Source organism: Brachyhypopomus gauderio, chromosome 4, assembly GCF_052324685.1.
Source record: "Brachyhypopomus gauderio isolate BG-103 chromosome 4, BGAUD_0.2, whole genome shotgun sequence".
Lineage (NCBI taxonomy): Eukaryota > Metazoa > Chordata > Actinopteri > Gymnotiformes > Hypopomidae > Brachyhypopomus > Brachyhypopomus gauderio.
In genome coordinates this window covers 28,554,328-28,576,048 of record NC_135214.1, presented here as the reverse complement: position 1 = coordinate 28,576,048, position 21,721 = coordinate 28,554,328, and positions in this window count along the sequence as shown.

Sequence of the window (21,721 nt, the reverse complement as noted above, 5' to 3'; positions counted from 1 at the left end):
GGACACAGGAGAGAGTACACAGTTGAGAGTACTCAGTTGAGCGGACGCAGTTGAATGGACGCAGGAGAGAGTACTCAGTTGAGTCGACACAGGAGAGAATAATCAGTTTAGCAGAAGCTGTTGAGTGGACACAGGAGAGAGTATGCAGGTGAGTAAGCATTTGAGATTACGCAGGTGAGAGGACGCTGTTGAGTGGACACAGGAGAGAGTATGCAGTTTAGAGTACTCATTTGAGCGAACGCAGTTGAATGGACACAGGAGAGAGTACTCAGATGAGTCGACGCAGGAGACAGTACTCAGTTGAGCAGACGCTGTTGAGTGGACACAGGAGAGAGTACTCAGTTGAGTCGACACAGGAGAGAATAATCAGTTTAGCAGAAGCTGTTGAGTGGACACAGGAGAGAGTATGCAGGTGAGTAAGCATTTGAGATTACGCAGGTGAGAGGACACAGTTGAATGGACGCAGGAGAGAGTACTCAGTTGAGTGGACACAGGAGAGAGTACTCAATTGAGTGGACGCAGGAGACAGTACTCAGATGAATGGACGCAGGAGAGAATACTCATTTGAATGTACACAGTTGAATGGACGCAGGAGAGAGTACGCCATTGAGAGTACTCAGTTGAGTCGACGCAGGAAATAGTACTCAGTTGAGCAGACGCTGTTGACTGGACACAGGAGAGAGTATGCAGGTGAGTAAGCATTTGAGATTACACAGGTGAGAGGACGCTGTTGAGTGGACACAGGAGAGAGTATGCAGTTTAGAGTACTCATTTGAGCAAACGCAGTTGAAAGCACACAGGAGAGAGTACTCAGATGAGTGGACGCAGGAGACAGTACTCAGTTGAGCAGACGCTGTTGAGTGGACACAGGAGAGAGTATTCAGGTGAGTAAGTATTTAAGATTACGCAGGTGAGAGGACACAGTTGAATGGACGCAGGAGAGAGTACTCAGTTGAGTGGACGCAGGAGACAGTACTCAATTGAGTGGACGCATTTGAATGGACGCAGGAAAGAGTACTCATTTGAATGTACACAGTTGAATGGACGCAGGAGTGAGTACGCCATTGAGAGTACTCAGTTGAGTCGACGCAGGAAAGAGTTCTCAGTTGAGCAGACGCTGTTGAGTGGACACAGGAGAGAGTATGCAGGTGAGTAAGCATTTGAGATTACGCAGGTGAGAGAACCTTGTTGAGTGGACACAGGAAAAAGTACGCAGTTGAGAGTACTCAGTTGAGCGGACTCAGTTGAATGGACGCAGGAGAGAGTACTCAGTTGAGTGGACGCAGGAGACAGTACTCAGTTGAGCAGACGCTGTTGAGTGGACACAGGAGAGAGTATGCAGGTGAGTAAGTATTTAAGATTACGCAGGTGACAGGACACAGTTGAATGGACGCAGGAGAGAGTACTCAGTTGAGTGGACGCAGGAGAGAGTACTCAGTTGAGTGGACGCAGGAGACAGTACTCAATTGAGCGGACGCATTTGAATGGACGCAGGAGAGAGTACTCATTTGAATGTACACAGTTGAATGGACGCAGGAGAGAGTACGCCATTGAGAGTACTCAGTTGAATCGACGCAGGAAATAGTACTCAGTTGAGCAGACGCTGTTGAGTGGACACAGGAGAGAGTATGCAGGTGAGTAAGCATTTGAGATTACGCAGGTGAGAGGACGCAGTTGAATGGACGCAGGAGAGAGTACTCAGATGAGTGGACACAGGAGAGAGTACTCAATTGAGTGGACGCAGGAGACAGTACTCAGTTGAATGGACGCAGGAGACAGTACTGAGTTGAGCAGATGCTGCTGAGTGGACACAGGAGAGAGTATGCAGGTGAGTAAGCATTTGAGATTACGCATGTGAGAGAACCTTGTTGAGTGGACACAGGAGAGAGTACGCAGTTGAGAGTACTCAGTTGAGCGGACGCAGTTGAATGGACGCAGGAGAGAGTACTCAGTTGAGTGGATGCAGTTGAATGGACGCAGGAGAGAGTATGCAGGTGAGTAAGCATTTGAGATTACGCAGGTGAGAGAACCTTGTTGAGTGGACACAGGAGAGAGTACACAGTTGAGAGTACTCAGTTGAGCGGACGCAGTTGAATGGACGCAGGAGAGAGTACTCAGTTGAGTCGACACAGGAGAGAATAATCAGTTTAGCAGAAGCTGTTGAGTGGACACAGGAGAGAGTATGCAGGTGAGTAAGCATTTGAGATTACGCAGGTGAGAGGACACAGTTGAATGGACGCAGGAGAGAGTACTCAGTTGAGTGGACACAGGAGAGAGTACTCAATTGAGTGGACGCAGGAGACAGTACTCAGATGAATGGACGCAGGAGAGAGTACTCATTTGAATGTACACAGTTGAATGGACGCAGGAGAGAGTACGCCATTGAGAGTACTCAGTTGAGTCGACGCAGGAAATAGTACTCAGTTGAGCAGACGCTGTTGAGTGGACACAGGAGAGAGTATGCAAGTGAGTAAGCATTTGAGATTACACAGGTGAGAGGACGCTGTTGAGTGGACACAGGAGAGAGTATGCAGTTTAGAGTACTCATTTGAGCGAACGCAGTTGAAAGCACACGGGAGAGAGTACTCAGATGAGTGGACGCAGGAGACAGTACTCAATTGAGCGGACGCATTTGAATGGACACAGGAAAGAGTACTCATTTGAATGTACACAGTTGAATGGACGCAGGAGTGAGTACGCCATTGAGAGTACTCAGTTGAGTCGACGCAGGAAAGAGTTCTCAGTTGAACAGACGCTGTTGAGTGGACACAAGAGAGAGTATGCAGGTGAGTAAGCATTTGAGATTACGCAGGTGAGAGAACCTTGTTGAGTGGACACAGGAAAAAGTACGCAGTTGAGAGTACTCAGTTGAGCGGACTCAGTTGAATGGACGCAGGAGAGAGTACTCAGTTGAGTGGACGCAGGAGACAGTACTCAGTTGAGCAGACGCTGTTGAGTGGACACAGGAGAGAGTATGCAGGTGAGTAAGTATTTAAGATTACGCAGGTGAGAGGACACAGTTGAATTGACGCAGGAGAGAGTACTCAGTTGAGTGGACACAGGAGAGAGTACTCAATTGAGTGGACGCAGGAGACAGTACTCAGTTGAATGGACGCAGGAGACAGTACTGAGTTGAGCAGATGCTGCTGAGTGGACACAGGAGAGAGTATGCAGGTGAGTAAGCATTTGAGATTACGCATGTGAGAGAACCTTGTTGAGTGGACACAGGAGAGAGTACGCAGTTGAGAGTACTCAGTTGAGCGGACGCAGTTGAATGGACGCAGGAGAGAGTACTCAGTTGAGTGGATGCAGTTGAATGGACGCAGGAGAGAGTATGCAGGTGAGTAAGCATTTGAGATTACGCAGGTGAGAGAACCTTGTTGAGTGGACACAGGAGAGAGTACACAGTTGAGAGTACTCAGTTGAGCGGACGCAGTTGAATGGACGCAGGAGAGAGTACTCAGTTGAGTCGACACAGGAGAGAATAATCAGTTTAGCAGAAGCTGTTGAGTGGACACAGGAGAGAGTATGCAGGTGAGTAAGCATTTGAGATTACACTGGTGAGAGGACACAGTTGAATGGACGCAGGAGAGAGTACTCAGTTGAGTGGACACAGGAGAGAGTACTCAATTGAGTGGACGCAGGAGACAGTACTCAGATGAATGGACGCAGGAGAGAGTACTCATTTGAATGTACACAGTTGAATGGACGCAGGAGAGAGTACGCCATTGAGAGTACTCAGTTGAGTCGACGCAGGAAATAGTACTCAGTTGAGCAGACGCTGTTGAGTGGACACAGGAGAGAGTATGCAGGTGAGTAAGCATTTGAGATTACACAGGTGAGAGGACGCTGTTGAGTGGACACAGGAGAGAGTATGCAGTTTAGAGTACTCATTTGAGCGAACGCAGTTGAAAGCACACGGGAGAGAGTACTCAGATGAGTGGACGCAGGAGACAGTACTCAATTGAGCGGACGCATTTGAATGGACACAGGAAAGAGTACTCATTTGAATGTACACAGTTGAATGGACGCAGGAGTGAGTACGCCATTGAGAGTACTCAGTTGAGTCGACGCAGGAAAGAGTTCTCAGTTGAACAGACGCTGTTGAGTGGACACAAGAGAGAGTATGCAGGTGAGTAAGCATTTGAGATTACGCAGGTGAGAGAACCTTGTTGAGTGGACACAGGAAAAAGTACGCAGTTGAGAGTACTCAGTTGAGCGGACTCAGTTGAATGGACGCAGGAGAGAGTACTCAGTTGAGTGGACGCAGGAGACAGTACTCAGTTGAGCAGACGCTGTTGAGTGGACACAGGAGAGAGTATGCAGGTGAGTAAGTATTTAAGATTATGCAGGTGAGAGGACACAGTTGAATGGACGCAGGAGAGAGTACTCAGTTGAGTGGACGCAGGAGACAGTACTCAATTGAGTGGACGCAGGAGACAGTACTCAATTGAGCGGACGCATTTGAATGGACGCAGGAGAGAGTACTCATTTTAATGTACACAGTTGAATGGACGCAGGAGAGAGTACGCCATTGAGAGTACTCAGTTGAGTCGACGCAGGAAATAGTACTCAGTTGAGCAGACGCTGTTGAGTGGACACAAGAGAGAGTATGCAGGTGAGTAAGCATTTGAGATTACGCAGGTGAGAGGACGCAGTTGAATGGACGCAGGAGAGAGTACTCAGTTGAGTGGACACAGGAGAGAGTACTCAATTGAGTGGACGCAGGAGACAGTACTCAGTTGAATGGACGCAGGAGAGAGTACTCATTTGAATGTACACAGTTGAATGGACGCAGGAGAGAGTACGCCATTGAGAGTACTCAGTTGAGTCGACGCAGGAAAGAGTACTCAGTTGAGCAGACGCTGTTGAGTGGACACAGGAGAGAGGATGCAGGTGAGTAAGCATTTGAGATTACGCAGGTGAGAGGACACTGTTGAGTGGACACAGGAGAGAGTATGCAGTTTAGAGTACTCATTTGAGCGAACGCAGTTGAATGGACACAGGAGAGAGTACTCAGATGAGTCGACGCAGGAGACAGTACTCAGTTGAGCAGACGCTGTTGAGTGGACACAGGAGAGAGTATTCAGGTGAGTAAGTATTTAAGATTATGCAGGTGAGAGGACACAGTTGAATGGACGCAGGAGAGAGTACTCAGTTGAGTGGACGCAGGAGAGAGTACTCAGTTGAGTGGACGCAGGAGACAGTACTCAATTGAGCGGACGCAGTTGAATCGACGCAGGAGAGAGTACTCATTTGAATGTACACAGTTGAATGGACGCAGGAGAGAGTATGCCATTGAGAGTACTCAGTTGACTCGACGCAGGAGAGTTCTCAGTTGAGCAGACGCTGTTGAGTGGACACGGGAGAGAGTATGCAGGTGAGTAAGCATTTGAGATTACGCAGGTGAGAGAACCTTGTTGAGTGGACACAGGAGAGAGTACGCAGTTGAGAGTACTCAGTTGAGCGGACGCAGTTGAATGGACGCAGGAGAGAGTATGCAGGTGAGTAAGCATTTGAGATTACGCAGGTGAGAGGACGCTGTTGAGTGGACACAGGAGAGAGTACGCAGTTTAGAGTTCTGATTTGAGCGAACGCAGTTGAATGGACACAGGAGAGAGTACTCAGATGAGTGGACGCAGGAGACAGTACTCAGTTGAGCAGACGCTGTTGAGTGGATACAGGAGAGAGTATTCTGGTGAGTAAGTATTTAAGATTACGCAGGTGAGAGGACACAGTTGAATGGACGCAGGAGAGAGTACTCAGTTGAGTGGAAGCAGGAGAGAGTACTCAGTTGAGTGGACGCAGGAGACAGTACTCAATTGAGCGGACGCATTTGAATGGACGCAGGAGAGAGTACTCATTTGAATGTACACAGTTGAATGGACGCAGGAGAGAGTACGCCATTGAGAGTACTCAGTTGAGTCGACGCAGGAAATAGTACTCAGTTGAGCAGACGCTGTTGAGTGGACACAGGAGAGAGTATGCAGGTGAGTAAGCATTTGAGATTACGCAGGTGAGAGGACGCAGTTGAATGGACGCAGGAGAGAGTACTCAGTTGAGTGGACACAGGAGAGAGTACTCAATTGAGTGGACGCAGGAGACAGTACTCAGTTGAATGGACGCAGGAGACAGTACTGAGTGGAGCAGATGCTGCTGAGTGGACACAGGAGAGAGTATGCAGGTGAGTAAGCATTTGAGATTACGCATGTGAGAGAACCTTGTTGAGTGGACACAGGAGAGAGTACGCAGTTGAGAGTACTCAGTTGAGCGGACGCAGTTGAATGGACGCAGGAGAGAGTATGCAGGTGAGTAAGCATTTGAGATTACGCAGGTGAGAGAACCTTGTTGAGTGGACACAGGAGAGAGTACACAGTTGAGAGTACTCAGTTGAGCGGACGCAGTTGAATGGACGCAGGAGAGAGTACTCAGTTGAGTCGACACAGGAGAGAATAATCAGTTTAGCAGAAGCTGTTGAGTGGACACAGGAGAGAGTATGCAGGTGAGTAAGCATTTGAGATTACGCAGGTGAGAGGACACAGTTGAATGGACGTAGGAGAGAGTACTCAGTTGAGTGGACACAGGAGAGAGTACTCAATTGAGTGGACGCAGGAGACAGTACTCAGATGAATGGACGCAGGAGAGAGTACTCATTTGAATGTACACAGTTGAATGGACGCAGGAGAGAGTACGCCATTGAGAGTACTCAGTTGAGTCGACGCAGGAAATAGTACTCAGTTGAGCAGACACTGTTGAGTGGACACAGGAGAGAGTATGCAGGTGAGTAAGCATTTGAGATTACACAGGTGAGAGGACGCTGTTGAGTGGACACAGGAGAGAGTATGCAGTTTAGAGTACTCATTTGAGCGAACGCAGTTGAAAGCACACAGGAGAGAGTACTCAGATGAGTGGACGCAGGAGACAGTACTCCTGCCTAACCGGATGCATACATCATGATGGACATTATTACATATTTTTCCTTTTCTTTCTCTTCTTTCTGTCTAAATTGTTGTTGTTGTCATGGTGACCGGTGTCGGCCAGAGGAGGATGGGTTCCCCCCCTGAGTCTTGGTTCCTCTCAAGGTTTCTTCCTCATGCAAAAAAACTAGGGAGTTTTTCCTTGCCACTGTCGCCTTTGGCTTGCTCCCTGGGGGCTAGGACTCGGCATTTGTAAAGCTGCTTTGTGACAACAACTGTTGTAAAAAGCACTATATAAATAAAATTTGATTGATTGATTGATTGATTGACATTAAAGATATGCTCTGTTATTACGAGACCCCTAGAGCTCTAAGATCATCATCGCAGTTGCTGCTGTCTGTTCCTCGGTCTAGACTTAAGTGGAAAGGGGATCAAGCCTTTTCTATTGCAGCACCAAAATTGTGGAACAGTCTGCCGGTTGATATTAGAGGAGCATCATCAGTCACTTGTTTTAAAACTAAATTAAAGACAAATTTTTACTCTGTGGCTTATGATTGTAGCTGAGCTATCTAAATTGTTATGTTGTGTGGATGTGATATGGCATTTTTTTAAACTTTATTATTGTTATATACATATATACGTGTGTGTGTGTGTGTGTGTGTGTGTGTGTGTGTGTGTGTATGTATGTGTATATATATATATATATATATATATATATATATATATATATATATATATATATATATGCACACACTGTCTATTAATTTTATTCTGTTTTATTAGTTTCTTTTTATTGATGTTTTTATGTGAAGCACTTTGGGTAACACTTGTGTTTTAAAGTGCTATTTAGATTAAATAAACTTGAAACTTGAAACTTGAAACTTGAGATTGAAATGAACAGTTTTGAGAATTTCAATTCTGATCTGAGAAATTAACTGAATCGACTGAGAAAAACTGTAATAAATAAGTAATGACGTGGATTTAAAAAAAATATCAGCTTCCTTATAACAACATTGTTACATTTTTTCTCCATAATATCAACCGTTAACAGAGATATCACAGTTCTGTGTAGAGAAATCATTTGCGATTTCGTGATTCCCTCTAACGAGAGAAGACCATCCGGGATCGATTTACCTTCCTAAATTCGGCATATGAGCTGATCAAATCTGTTACCAAAAGTCAGAGTGTGTAACAAAATGATAATTATCATCAAGTAACTGTTGTATGAACGGAACATTGTTTTTAAACCACAGATGCGAAAATATTGATCTTCCTTTATGAATAACACGTTGATCATTCCTTTACTAACCTCGCGAGCGTGGGGGGGGGGTCTCCCTTCTAGCCAATCAGATTCATGAACTGCAAGCGTCATGGCAACCGATTTGTTTATGCTTTCTTCAATTATGAATATCACGTGTATAATTCCTTTACTAACCATGCGAGCGTGGGGGGAGGGGGGGTCTCCCTTCTAGCCAAACAGATTCATGAACTGCAGGCGTCATGGCAACCGATTTGTTTATACTTGACAGCGTATAAAAGTAGACGACTAAAACTGTTCTTGTCTTAAGCTAGATGTTATCGCTATAGGAAGGTAGCTAGATTAAAACTACACCGAAACAGAAGGATAAGTTTCGTTTTGAATTGACCCAACGCAGAATGGAAACTCCCGAAGGAAAAATAAACAACCACAGGCAGAGTTGTCAGGTTCGTGGTTTTCACGCCAAATGGGGTTTGTTTGAAAATCCAGCCGCGGGTAAAAAATCCGGGGTCGCGGGTGCGGTTTTTTGGGCTACTTTTTAGTTGGGCTACCACGGGAGTTAAAAGTCAACACTAAGAATCGATCGCGATATAATACTTAATTTGTCTCCATTTTACACTCAACCTGTGAGTGTGTCGTACTTCATTAGTGTTATCCCACTGCTTCTTATTTTTCTTCTTGTCACTATTTGTGCATTTAATACAGCCCGAACGGCTTAACGTACAGACTCCATTCAAACTGCGTTTCGAAGCTATCGACGCTGTGACGTGCTAGTTTTTTGAATCGATAGGATTTATAGATTTTAATATATTTAAGTTTAAAATGTTTAACCTCCCCCCCCCATTAAAATTAATGGAGTGTGTGTAGTCATGGAAAATGATCAAACCCTCCTGGATAAACTGCTGTAAAATCCTTAAACCTTTACCTGGAAGCTCCATTTAAATTTTATATGGGAGAGAAACTTGTCCTTTCTGGCACGCCAAGATAACTAATCATTTGATCAATTACTTTTTAAATTATGAGCATTTGTTTGGCATTAGGTACAGAAAACTGCTCCATTAGCTCCAATTTTAATTTCTCAAAATCAGAATTGGCTTTTTCACAATTTGCCTCCGTGTTTAACTTTTCATAAATCAGATAGTATTGGGTCAAACCACACACAATTACAACAAAATCATCAGCAAGGGGTCCTTTCTCATACAATCAATCAACTTCGGTTAAATATGTCCCTAACTACGACCGTTTGTTTGGTGGGTGAAAATCACAAGGCTTCTCCACTCAGAGAAGTAAAGATATTATTTTTGATATTATATTTTATTTTATTTTATATATTATATTTGAATGTCTCTCCCCCCACCCCCCACACACACGCACACATACATCTCTCATACCCACTCCACATACACACACATACACCACACAGACACACACATACATACATCTCTCTCATACCCACTCCACACAGTCACACATATACACCACACACACACACACACACACAAACACACACACACACACACACGTCTCTCATGCACACTCCACACACACACACACACACACACACACATACACACACACACACACACATCTCATACACAATCCACACACACACACACACACACAAACATACATCGAGCTCTCATACCAATCTGACACATGCATACCTAAGGATGTTGGATGTGGATGTTGTTGAGTGGACGCAGTTGAATGTAGACAGTTGAATGGACGCAGGAGAAAGTACGCAGTTGAGAGTACTCAGTAGAGCGGATGCAGGAGAGAGTACTCAGTGGAGCAGACGCTGCTGAGTGGACACAGGAAAGAGTATGCGAGAGAGTACTCAGTTGTGTGGACACCGTTGAATGGACGCAGGAGAGAGTATGCAGTTGAGAGTACTCAGTTGAGCGGACGCAGTTGAATGGACGCAGGAGAGAGTACTCAGTTGAGTGGACGCAGGAGAGAGTACTCAGTTGAGCAGACGCTTTTGAGTGGACACAGGACAGAGTACTCAGTTGACTCAATACTCAGTTGACTGGACGCAGTTGAATGTACACAGTTGAATGGACGGAGGAGAGAGTACGCCATTGAGAGTACTCAGTTGAGTCAACGCAGGTGAGAGTACTCAGTTGAGCAGGCGCTGTTCAGTGGACACAGGAGAGAGTATGCAGGTGAGTAAGCATTTGAGATTACGCAGGTGAGAGGATGCTGTTGAGTGGACACAGGAGAGAGTACGCAGTTGAGAGTACTCATTTGAGCGAACACAATTGAATGGACGCAGGAGAGAGTACTCAGATGAGTGGACGCAGGAGACAGTACTCAGTTGAGCAGACGTTGTTGAGTGGACACAGGAGAGAGTATGCAGGTGAGAGTACTCAGTTGAGCTGACGCATTTGAATGGACGCAGGAGAGCACTCAGTTGAGTGGATGCTGTTTAGTGGACGCAGGAGAGAGTACTCATTTGAGTGGACACAGTTGAATGGACTCAGGAGAGAGTACGCAGTTCAGAGTAATCAGTTGAGTCGACGCAGGAGAGAATACTCAGTTTAGCAGAAGCTGTTGAGTGGACACAGGAGAGAGTATGCAGGTGAGTAAGCATTTGAGATTACGCAGGTGAGAAGACGCTGTTGAGTGGACACAGGAGAGAGTACGTAGTTGAGAGTACTCAGTTGAGCGGACTCAGTTGAATGGACGCAGGAGACAGTACTCAGTTGAGCAGACGCTGTTGAATGGACACAGGAGAGAGTATGCAGGTGAGTAAGTATTTGAGATTACACAGGTGAGAGGACGCAGTTGAATGGACGCAGGAGAGAGTACTCAGTTGAGTGGACACAGGAGAGAGTACTCAGTTGAGTGGACGCAGGAGACAGTACTCAGTTGAATGGATGCAGGAGAGAGTACGCAGTTCAGAGTAATCAACTGAGTCGACGCAGGAGAGAATACTCAGTTTAGCAGAAGATGTTGAGTGGACACAGGAGAGTGTATGCAGGTGAGTAAGCATTTGAGATTACGCAGGTGAGAGGACGCAGTTGAATGGATGCAGGAGAGAGTACTCAGTTGAGTGGACACAGGAGAGAGTACTCAATTGAGTGGACGCAGGAGACAGTGCTCAGTTGAATGGATGCAGGAGAGAGTACTCATTTGAATGTACACAGTTGAATGGACGCAGGAGAGTACGCCACTGAGAGTACTCAGTTGAGTCGACGCAGGAAAGAGTACTCAGTTGAGCAGACGCTGTTGAGTGGACACAGGAGAGAGGATGCAGGTGAGTAAGCATTTGAGATTACGCAGGTGAGAGGACGCTGTTGAGTGGACACAGGAGAGAGTATGCAGTTTAGAGTACTCATTTGAGCGAAGGCAGTTGAATGGACACAGGAGAGAGTACTCAGATGAGTGGACACAGGAGACAGTACTCAGTTGAGCAGACGCTGTTGAGTGGACACAGGAGAGAGTATTCAGGTGAGTAAGTATTTAAGATAACGCAGGTGAGAGGACACAGTTGAATGGACGCAGGAGAGAGTACTCAGTTGAGTGGACGCAGTTGAATGGACGCCGGAGAGAGTATGCCATTGAGAGTACTCAGTTGGGTGGACGCAGGAAAGAGTTCTCAGTTGAGCAGACGCTGTTGAGTGGACACAGGAGAGAGTATGCAGGTGAGTAAGCATTTGAGATTAGGCAGGTGAGAGAACCTTGTTGAGTGGACACAGGAGAGAGTACGCAGTTGAGAGTACTCAGTTGAGCGGACGCAGTTGAATGGACGCAGGAGAGAGTACTCAGTTGAGTGGTCGCAGGAGACAGTACTGAGTTGAGCAGATGCTGCTGAGTGGACACAGGAGAGAGTATGCAGGTGAGTAAGCATTTGAGATTACGCATGTGAGAGAACCTTGTTGAGTGGACCCAGGAGAGAGTACGCAGTTGAGAGTACTCAGTTGAGCGGACGCAGTTGAATGGACGCAGGAGAGAGTACTCAGTTGAGTGGATGCAGTTGAATGGACGCAGGAGAGAGTATGCAGGTGAGTAAGCATTTGAGATTACGCAGGTGAGAGGACGCTGTTGAGTGGACACAGGAGAGAGTACGCAGTTTAGAGTACTGATTTGAGCGAACGCAGTTGAATGGACACAGGAGAGAGTACTCAGATGAGTGGACGAAAGAGACAGTACTCAGTTGAGCAGACGCTGTTGAGTGGACACAGGAGAGAGTATTCAGGTGAGTAAGTATTTAAGATTACGCAGGTGAGAGGACACAGTTGAATGGACGCAGGAGAGAGTACTCAGTTGAGTGGACGCAGGAGAGAGTACTCAGTTGAGTGGACGCAGGAGACAGTACTCAATTGAGCGGACGCATTTGAATGGACGCAGGAGAGAGTACTCATTTGAATGTACACAGTTGAATGGACGCAGGAGAGAGTACTCAGTTGAGTGGACACAGGAGAGAGTACTCAGTTGAGTGGACGTAGGAGACAGTACTCAGTTGAATGGACGCAGGAGAGAGTACGCCATTGAGAGTACTCAGTTGAGTCGACGCAGGAAAGAGTACTCAGTTGAGCAGACGCTGTTGAGTGGACACAGGAGAGAGGATGCAGGTGAGTAAGCATTTGAGATTACGCAGGTGAGAGGACGCTGTTGAGTGGACACAGGAGAGAGTATGCAGTTTAGAGTACTCATTTGAGCGAACGCAGTTGAATGGACACAGGAGAGAGTACTCAGATGAGTCGACGCAGGAGACAGTACTCAGTTGAGCAGACGCTGTTGAGTGGACACAGGAGAGAGTATTCAGGTGAGTAAGTATTTAAGATTACGCAGGTGAGAGGACACAGTTGAATGGACGCAAGAGAGAGTACTCAGTTGAGTGGACGCAGGAGACAGTACTGAGTTAAGCAGATGCTGCTGAGTGGACACAGGAGAGAGTATGCAGGTGAGTAAGCATTTGAGATTACGCATGTGAGAGAACCTTGTTGAGTGGACACAGGAGAGAGTACGCAGTTGAGAGTACTCATTTGAATGTACACAGTTGAATGGACGCAGGAGAGTACGCCACTGAGAGTACTCAGTTGAGTCGACGCAGGAAAGAGTACTCAGTTGAGCAGACGCTGTTGAGTGGACACAGGAGAGAGGATGCAGGTGAGTAAGCATTTGAGATTACGCAGGTGAGAGGACGCTGTTGAGTGGACACAGGAGAGAGTATGCAGTTTAGAGTACTCATTTGAGCGAAGGCAGTTGAATGGACACAGGAGAGAGTACTCAGATGAGTGGACACAGGAGACAGTACTCAGTTGAGCAGACGCTGTTGAGTGGACACAGGAGAGAGTATTCAGGTGAGTAAGTATTTAAGATAACGCAGGTGAGAGGACACAGTTGAATGGACGCAGGAGAGAGTACTCAGTTGAGTGGACGCAGTTGAATGGACGCCGGAGAGAGTATGCCATTGAGAGTACTCAGTTGGGTGGACGCAGGAAAGAGTTCTCAGTTGAGCAGACGCTGTTGAGTGGACACAGGAGAGAGTATGCAGGTGAGTAAGCATTTGAGATTAGGCAGGTGAGAGAACCTTGTTGAGTGGACACAGGAGAGAGTACGCAGTTGAGAGTACTCAGTTGAGCGGACGCAGTTGAATGGACGCAGGAGAGAGTACTCAGTTGAGTGGTCGCAGGAGACAGTACTGAGTTGAGCAGATGCTGCTGAGTGGACACAGGAGAGAGTATGCAGGTGAGTAAGCATTTGAGATTACGCATGTGAGAGAACCTTGTTGAGTGGACCCAGGAGAGAGTACGCAGTTGAGAGTACTCAGTTGAGCGGACGCAGTTGAATGGACGCAGGAGAGAGTACTCAGTTGAGTGGATGCAGTTGAATGGACGCAGGAGAGAGTATGCAGGTGAGTAAGCATTTGAGATTACGCAGGTGAGAGGACGCTGTTGAGTGGACACAGGAGAGAGTACGCAGTTTAGAGTACTGATTTGAGCGAACGCAGTTGAATGGACACAGGAGAGAGTACTCAGATGAGTGGACGAAAGAGACAGTACTCAGTTGAGCAGACGCTGTTGAGTGGACACAGGAGAGAGTATTCAGGTGAGTAAGTATTTAAGATTACGCAGGTGAGAGGACACAGTTGAATGGACGCAGGAGAGAGTACTCAGTTGAGTGGACGCAGGAGAGAGTACTCAGTTGAGTGGACGCAGGAGACAGTACTCAATTGAGCGGACGCATTTGAATGGACGCAGGAGAGAGTACTCATTTGAATGTACACAGTTGAATGGACGCAGGAGAGAGTACTCAGTTGAGTGGACACAGGAGAGAGTACTCAGTTGAGTGGACGTAGGAGACAGTACTCAGTTGAATGGACGCAGGAGAGAGTACGCCATTGAGAGTACTCAGTTGAGTCGACGCAGGAAAGAGTACTCAGTTGAGCAGACGCTGTTGAGTGGACACAGGAGAGAGGATGCAGGTGAGTAAGCATTTGAGATTACGCAGGTGAGAGGACGCTGTTGAGTGGACACAGGAGAGAGTATGCAGTTTAGAGTACTCATTTGAGCGAACGCAGTTGAATGGACACAGGAGAGAGTACTCAGATGAGTCGACGCAGGAGACAGTACTCAGTTGAGCAGACGCTGTTGAGTGGACACAGGAGAGAGTATTCAGGTGAGTAAGTATTTAAGATTACGCAGGTGAGAGGACACAGTTGAATGGACGCAAGAGAGAGTACTCAGTTGAGTGGACGCAGGAGACAGTACTGAGTTAAGCAGATGCTGCTGAGTGGACACAGGAGAGAGTATGCAGGTGAGTAAGCATTTGAGATTACGCATGTGAGAGAACCTTGTTGAGTGGACACAGGAGAGAGTACGCAGTTGAGAGTACTCAGTTGAGCGGACGCAGTTGAATGGACGCAGGAGAGAGTACTCAGTTGAGTGGATGCAGTTGAATGGACGCAGGAGAGAGTGTGCAGGTGAGTAAGCATTTGAGATTACGCAGGTGAGAGAACCTTGTTGAGTGGACACAGGAGAGAGTACACAGTTGAGAGTACTCAGTTGAGCGGACGCAGTTGAATGGACGCAGGAGAGAGTACTCAGTTGAGTCGACACAGGAGAGAATAATCAGTTTAGCAGAAGCTGTTGAGTGGACACAGGAGAGAGTATGCAGGTGAGTAAGCATTTGAGATTACGCAGGTGAGAGGACGCTGTTGAGTGGACACAGGAGAGAGTGTGCAGTTTAGAGTACTCATTTGAGCGAACGCAGTTGATATGGACACAGGAGAGAGTACTCAGATGAGTCGACGCAGGAGACAGTACTCAGTTGAGGAGACGCTGTTGAGTGGACACAGGAGAGAGTATTCAGGTGAGTAAGTATTTAAGATTACGCAGGTGAGAGGACACAGTTGAATGGACGCAAGAGAGAGTACTCAGTTGAGTCGACGCAGGAGACAGTTCTCAGTTGAGCAGACGCTGTTGAGTGGACACAGGAGAGAGTATGCAGGTGAGTAAGCATTTGAGATTACGCATGTGAGAGAACCTTGTTGAGTGGACACAGGAGAGAGTACGCAGTTGAGAGTACTCAGTTGAGCGGACGCAGTTGAATGGACGCAGGAGAGAGTACTCAGTTGAGTGGATGCAGTTGAATGGACGCAGGAGAGAGTATGCAGGTGAGTAAGCATTTGAGATTACGCAGGTGAGAGAACCTTGTTGAGTGGACACAGGAGAGAGTACACAGTTGAGAGTACTCAGTTGAGCGGACGCAGTTGAATGGACGCAGGAGAGAGTACTCAGTTGAGTCGACACAGGAGAGAATAATCAGTTTAGCAGAAGCTGTTGAGTGGACACAGGAGAGAGTATGCAGGTGAGTAAGCATTTGAGATTACGCAGGTGAGAGGACACAGTTGAATGGACGCAGGAGAGAGTACTCAGTTGAGTGGACACAGGAGAGAGTACTCAATTGAGTGGACGCAGGAGACAGTACTCAGATGAATGGACGCAGGAGAGAGTACTCATTTGAATGTACACAGTTGAATGGACGCAGGAGAGAGTACGCCATTGTGAGTACTCAGTTGAGTCGACGCAGGAAATAGTACTCAGTTGAGCAGACGCTGTTGAGTGGACACAGGAGAGAGTATGCAGGTGAGTAAGCATTTGAGATTACACAGGTGAGAGGACGCTGTTGAGTGGACACAGGAGAGAGTATGCAGTTTAGAGTACTCATTTGAGCGAACGCAGTTGAAAGCACACAGGAGAGAGTACTCAGATGAGTGGACGCAGGAGACAGTACTCAGTTGAGCAGACGCTGTTGAGTGGACACAGGAGAGAGTTTGCAGGTGAGTAAGCATTTGAGATTACGCAGGTGAGAGAACCTTGTTGAGTGGACACAGGAAAAAGTACGCAGTTGAGAGTACTCAGTTTCAGCGGACTCAGTTGAATGGACGCAGGAGAGAGTACTCAGTTGAGTGGACGCAGGAGACAGTACTCAGTTGAGCAGACACTGTTGAGTGGACACAGGAGAGAGTATGCAGGTGAGTAAGTATTTAAGATTACGCAGGTGACAGGACACAGTTGAATGGACGCAGGAGAGAGTACTCAGTTGAGTGGACGCAGGAGAGAGTACTCAGTTGAGTGGACGCAGGAGACAGTACTCAATTGAGCGGACGCATTTGAATGGACGCAGGAGAGAGTACTCATTTGAATGTACACAGTTGAATGGACGCAGGAGAGAGTACGCCATTGAGAGTACTCAGTTGAGTCGACGCAGGAAATAGTACTCAGTTGAGCAGACGCTGTTGAGTGGACACAGGAGAGAGTATGCAGGTGAGTAAGCATTTGAGATTACGCAGGTGAGAGGACGCAGTTTAATGGACGCAGGAGAGAGTACTCAGTTGAGTGGACACAGGAGAGAGTACTCAATTGAGTGGACGCAGGAGACAGTACTCAGTTGAATGGACGCAGGAGACAGTACTGAGTGGAGCAGATGCTGCTGAGTGGACACAGGAGAGAGTATGCAGGTGAGTAAGCATTTGAGATTACGCATGTGAGAGAACCTTGTTGAGTGGACACAGGAGAGAGTACGCAGTTGAGCGGACGCAGTTGAATGGACGCAGGAGAGAGTACTCAGTTGAGTGGATGCAGTTGAATGGACGCAGGAGAGAGTATGCAGGTGAGTAAGCATTTGAGATTACGCAGGTGAGAGAACCTTGTTGAGTGGACACAGGAGAGAGTACACAGTTGAGAGTACTCAGTTGAGCGGACGCAGTTGAATGGACGCAGGAGAGAGTACTCAGTTGAGTCGACACAGGAGAGAATAATCAGTTTAGCAGAAGCTGTTGAGTGGACACAGGAGAGAGTATGCAGGTGAGTAAGCATTTGAGATTACGCAGGTGAGAGGACACAGTTGAATGGACGCAGGAGAGAGTACTCAGTTGAGTGGACACAGGAGAGAGTACTCAATTGAGTGGACGCAGGAGACAGTACTCAGATGAATGGACGCAGGAGAGAGTACTCATTTGAATGTACACAGTTGAATGGACGCAGGAGAGAGTACGCCATTGAGAGTACTCAGTTGATTCGACGCAGGAAATAGTACTCAGTTGAGCAGACGCTGTTGAGTGGACACAGGAGAGAGTATGCAGGTGAGTAAGCATTTGAGATTACACAGGTGAGAGGACGCTGTTGAGTGGACACAGGAGAGAGTATGCAGTTTAGAGTACTCATTTGAGCGAACGCAGTTGAAAGCACACAGGAGAGAGTACTCAGATGAGTGGACGCAGGAGACAGTACTCAGTTGAGCAGACGCTGTTGAGTGGACACAGGAGAGAGTATTCAGGTGAGTAAGTATTTAAGATTACGCAGGTGAGAGGACACAGTTGAATGGACGCAGGAGAGAGTACTCAGTTGAGTGGACGCAGGAGACAGTACTCAATTGAGCGGACGCATTTGAATGGACGCAGGAAAGAGTACTCATTTGAATGTACACAGTTGAATGGACGCAGGAGTGAGTACGCCATTGAGAGTACTCAGTTGAGTCGACGCAGTAAAGAGTTCTCAGTTGAGCAGACACTGTTGAGTGGACACAGGAGAGAGTATGCAGGTGAGTAAGCATTTGAGATTACGCAGGTGAGAGAACCTTGTTGAGTGGACACAGGAAAAAGTACGCAGTTGAGAGTACTCAGTTGAGCGGACTCAGTTGAATGGACGCAGGAGAGAGTACTCAGTTGAGTGGACGCAGGAGACAGTACTCAGTTGAGCAGACGCTGTTGAGTGGACACAGGAGAGAGTATGCAGGTGAGTAAGTATTTAAGATTACGCAGGTGAGAGGACACAGTTGAATGGACGCAGGAGAGAGTACTCAGTTGAGTGGACGCAGGAGAGAGTACTCAGTTGAGTGGACGCAGGAGACAGTACTCAATTGAGCGGACGCATTTGAATGGACGCAGGAGAGAGTACTCATTTGAATGTACACAGTTGAATGGACGCAGGAGAGAGTACGCCATTGAGAGTACTCAGTTGAGTCGACGCAGGAAATAGTACTCAGTTGAGCAGACGCTGTTGAGTGGACACAGGAGAGAGTATGCAGGTGAGTAAGCATTTGAGATTACACAGGTGAGAGGACACAGTTGAATGGACGCAGGAGAGAGTACTCAGTTGAGTGGACACAGGAGAGAGTACTCAATTGAGTGGACGCAGGAGACAGTACTCAGTTGAATGGACGCAGGAGAGAGTACTCATTTGAATGTACACAGTTGAATGGACGCAGGAGAGAGTACGCCATTGAGAGTACTCAGTTGAGTCGACGCAGGAAAGAGTACTCAGTTGAGCAGACGCTGTTGAGTGGACACAGGAGAGAGGATGCAGGTGAGTAAGCATTTGAGATTACGCAGGTGAGAGGACGCTGTTGAGTGGACACAGGAGAGAGTATGCAGTTTAGAGTACTCATTTGAGCGAACGCAGTTGAATGGACACAGGAGAGAGTACTCAGATGAGTCGACGCAGGAGACAGTACTCAGTTGAGCAGACGCTGTTGAGTGGACACAGGAGAGAGTATTCAGGTGAGTAAGTATTTAAGATTATGCAGGTGAGAGGACACAGTTGAATGGACGCAGGAGAGAGTACTCAGTTGAGTGGACGCAGGAGACAGTACTCAATTGAGCGGACGCAGTTGAATCGACGCAGGAGAGAGTACTCATTTAAATGTACACAGTTGAATGGACGCAGGAGAGAGTATGCCATTGAGAGTACTCAGTTGACTCGACGCAGGAGAGTTCTCAGTTGAGCAGACGCTGTTGAGTGGACACGGGAGAGAGTATGCAGGTGAGTAAGCATTTGAGATTACGCAGGTGAGAGAACCTTGTTGAGTGGACACAGGAGAGAGTACGCAGTTGAGAGTACTCAGTTGAGCGGACGCAGTTGAATGGACGCAGGAGAGAGTATGCAGGTGAGTAAGCATTTGAGATTACGCAGGTGAGAGGATGCTGTTGAGTGGACACAGGAGAGAGTACGCAGTTTAGAGTACTGATTTGAGCGAATGCAGTTGAATGGACACAGGAGAGAGTACTCAGATGAGTGGACGCAGGAGACAGTACTCAGTTGAGCAGACGCTGTTGAGTGGACACAGGAGAGAGTATGCAGGTGAGTAAGTATTTAAGATTACGCAGGTGAGAGGACACAGTTGAATGGACGCAGGAGAGAGTACTCAGTTGAGTGGACGCAGGAGAGAGTACGCCATTGAGAGTACTCAGTTGAGTCGACGCAGGAAAGAGTTCTCCGTTGAGCAGACGCTGTTGAGTGGACACAGGAGAGTGTATGCAGGTGAGTAAGTATTTAAGATTACGCAGGTGAGAGGACACAGTTGAATGGATGCAGGAGAGAGTAGTCAGTTGAGTGGACACAGTAGAGAGTACTCAGTTGAGTGGACGCAGGAGACAGTACTCAGTTGAGTCGACGCAGGAAAGAGTTCTCCGTTGAGCAGACGCTGTTTAGTGGACACAGGAGAGAGTATGCAGGTGAGTAAGTATTTAAGATTACGCAGGTGAGAGGACACAGTTGAAGGGATGCAGGAGAGAGTAGTCCGTTGAGTGGACACAGTAGAGAGTACTCAGTTGAGTGGACGCAGGAGACAGTACTCAGTTGAATGGACGCAGGAGAGAGTACTCATTTGAATGTACACAGTTGAATGGACGCAGGAGAGAGTACGCCATTGAGTGTACTCAGTTGAGTCGACGCAGGAAAGAGTACTCAGTTGAGCAGACACTGTTGAGTGGACACAGGAGAGAGTACGCAGTTGAGAGTACTCAGTTGAGTGGACACAGTTGAATGGATGCAGGAGAGTGTACTCAGTTGAGTGGACGCAGGAGAGAGTACTCATTTGAGTGGACACAGTTGAATGGACTCAGGAGAGAGTACGCAGGTGAGTAAGTATTTGAGATTACACAGGTGAGAGGACGCAGTTGAATGGACGCAGGAGAGAGTACTCAGTTGAGTGGACGCAGGAGACAGTACTCAATTGAGCGGACGCAGTTGAATGGACGCAGGAGAGAGTACTCAGTTGAGCAGACGCTGTTGAGTGGACACAGGATAGAGTATGCAGGTGAGTAAGTATTTGAGATTACGCAGGTGAGAGGACTCAGTTGAATGGACGCAGGAGAGAGTACTCAGTTGAGTGGACGCAGGAGAGAGTACTAAGTTGAGCGGACGCAGTTGAATGGACGCAGGAGAGAGCATTCAGTTGAGTGGATGCTGTTCAGTGGATTCAAGAGAGAGTACTCAGTTGAGTGGACACAGTTGAATGGACACAGGACAGAGTACGCAGTTGAGAGTACTTAGTTGAGTGGACGCAGGAGAGAGTACTCAGTTGAGCAGACGCTGTGGACACAGGAAAGAGTATGCAGGTGAGTACGCAGGTGAGTACCCAGTTGAGTGGACTCTGTTGAGTGGACACAGGAGAGAGGACACTGTTGAGTGGACTCAGGAGAGAGTATGCAGTTGAGAGTACTCAGTTGAGTGGATGCAGGAGAGAGTACTCAGTTGAGCAAACGCTGTTGAGTGGACACAGGAGAGACTACGCAGTTGAGAGTACTCAGTTGAGTGGACACAGTTGAATGGACACAGAAGAGATTACTCAGTTGAATGGACGCAGGAGAGAATACGCAGTTGAGAGTACTCAGTTGAGTGGATACAGGAGAGAGGTCACCATTGAGTGGACGCAGGAGAGAGTACACAGGTGGGAGGACGTGGTTGAGTGGACACAGGTGAGAGGATGCAGGTCAGCGGACACAGGTGAGAGTACGCAGTTGAGAGTACGCAGTTTAGTGGACACTGTTGCGCGGACCCAGGAGAGCGGACGTAGGTGAGAGGATGCGGGCGATTAGACACACTCAACAGCGTCCTCTCACCTGCGTCCGCTCACCTGCGTACTCTCACCTGCGTACTCTGTCCTGTGTCCACTCAACAGCGTCCACTCAATTGCGTACTCTCACCTGCGTACTCTCACCTGCATCCTCTCACCTGCCTCCACTCACCTGCGTCCACTCAACAGCGTCCACTCCAGAGCATCCTCTCACCTGCGTCCGCTCAACAGCGTTCGA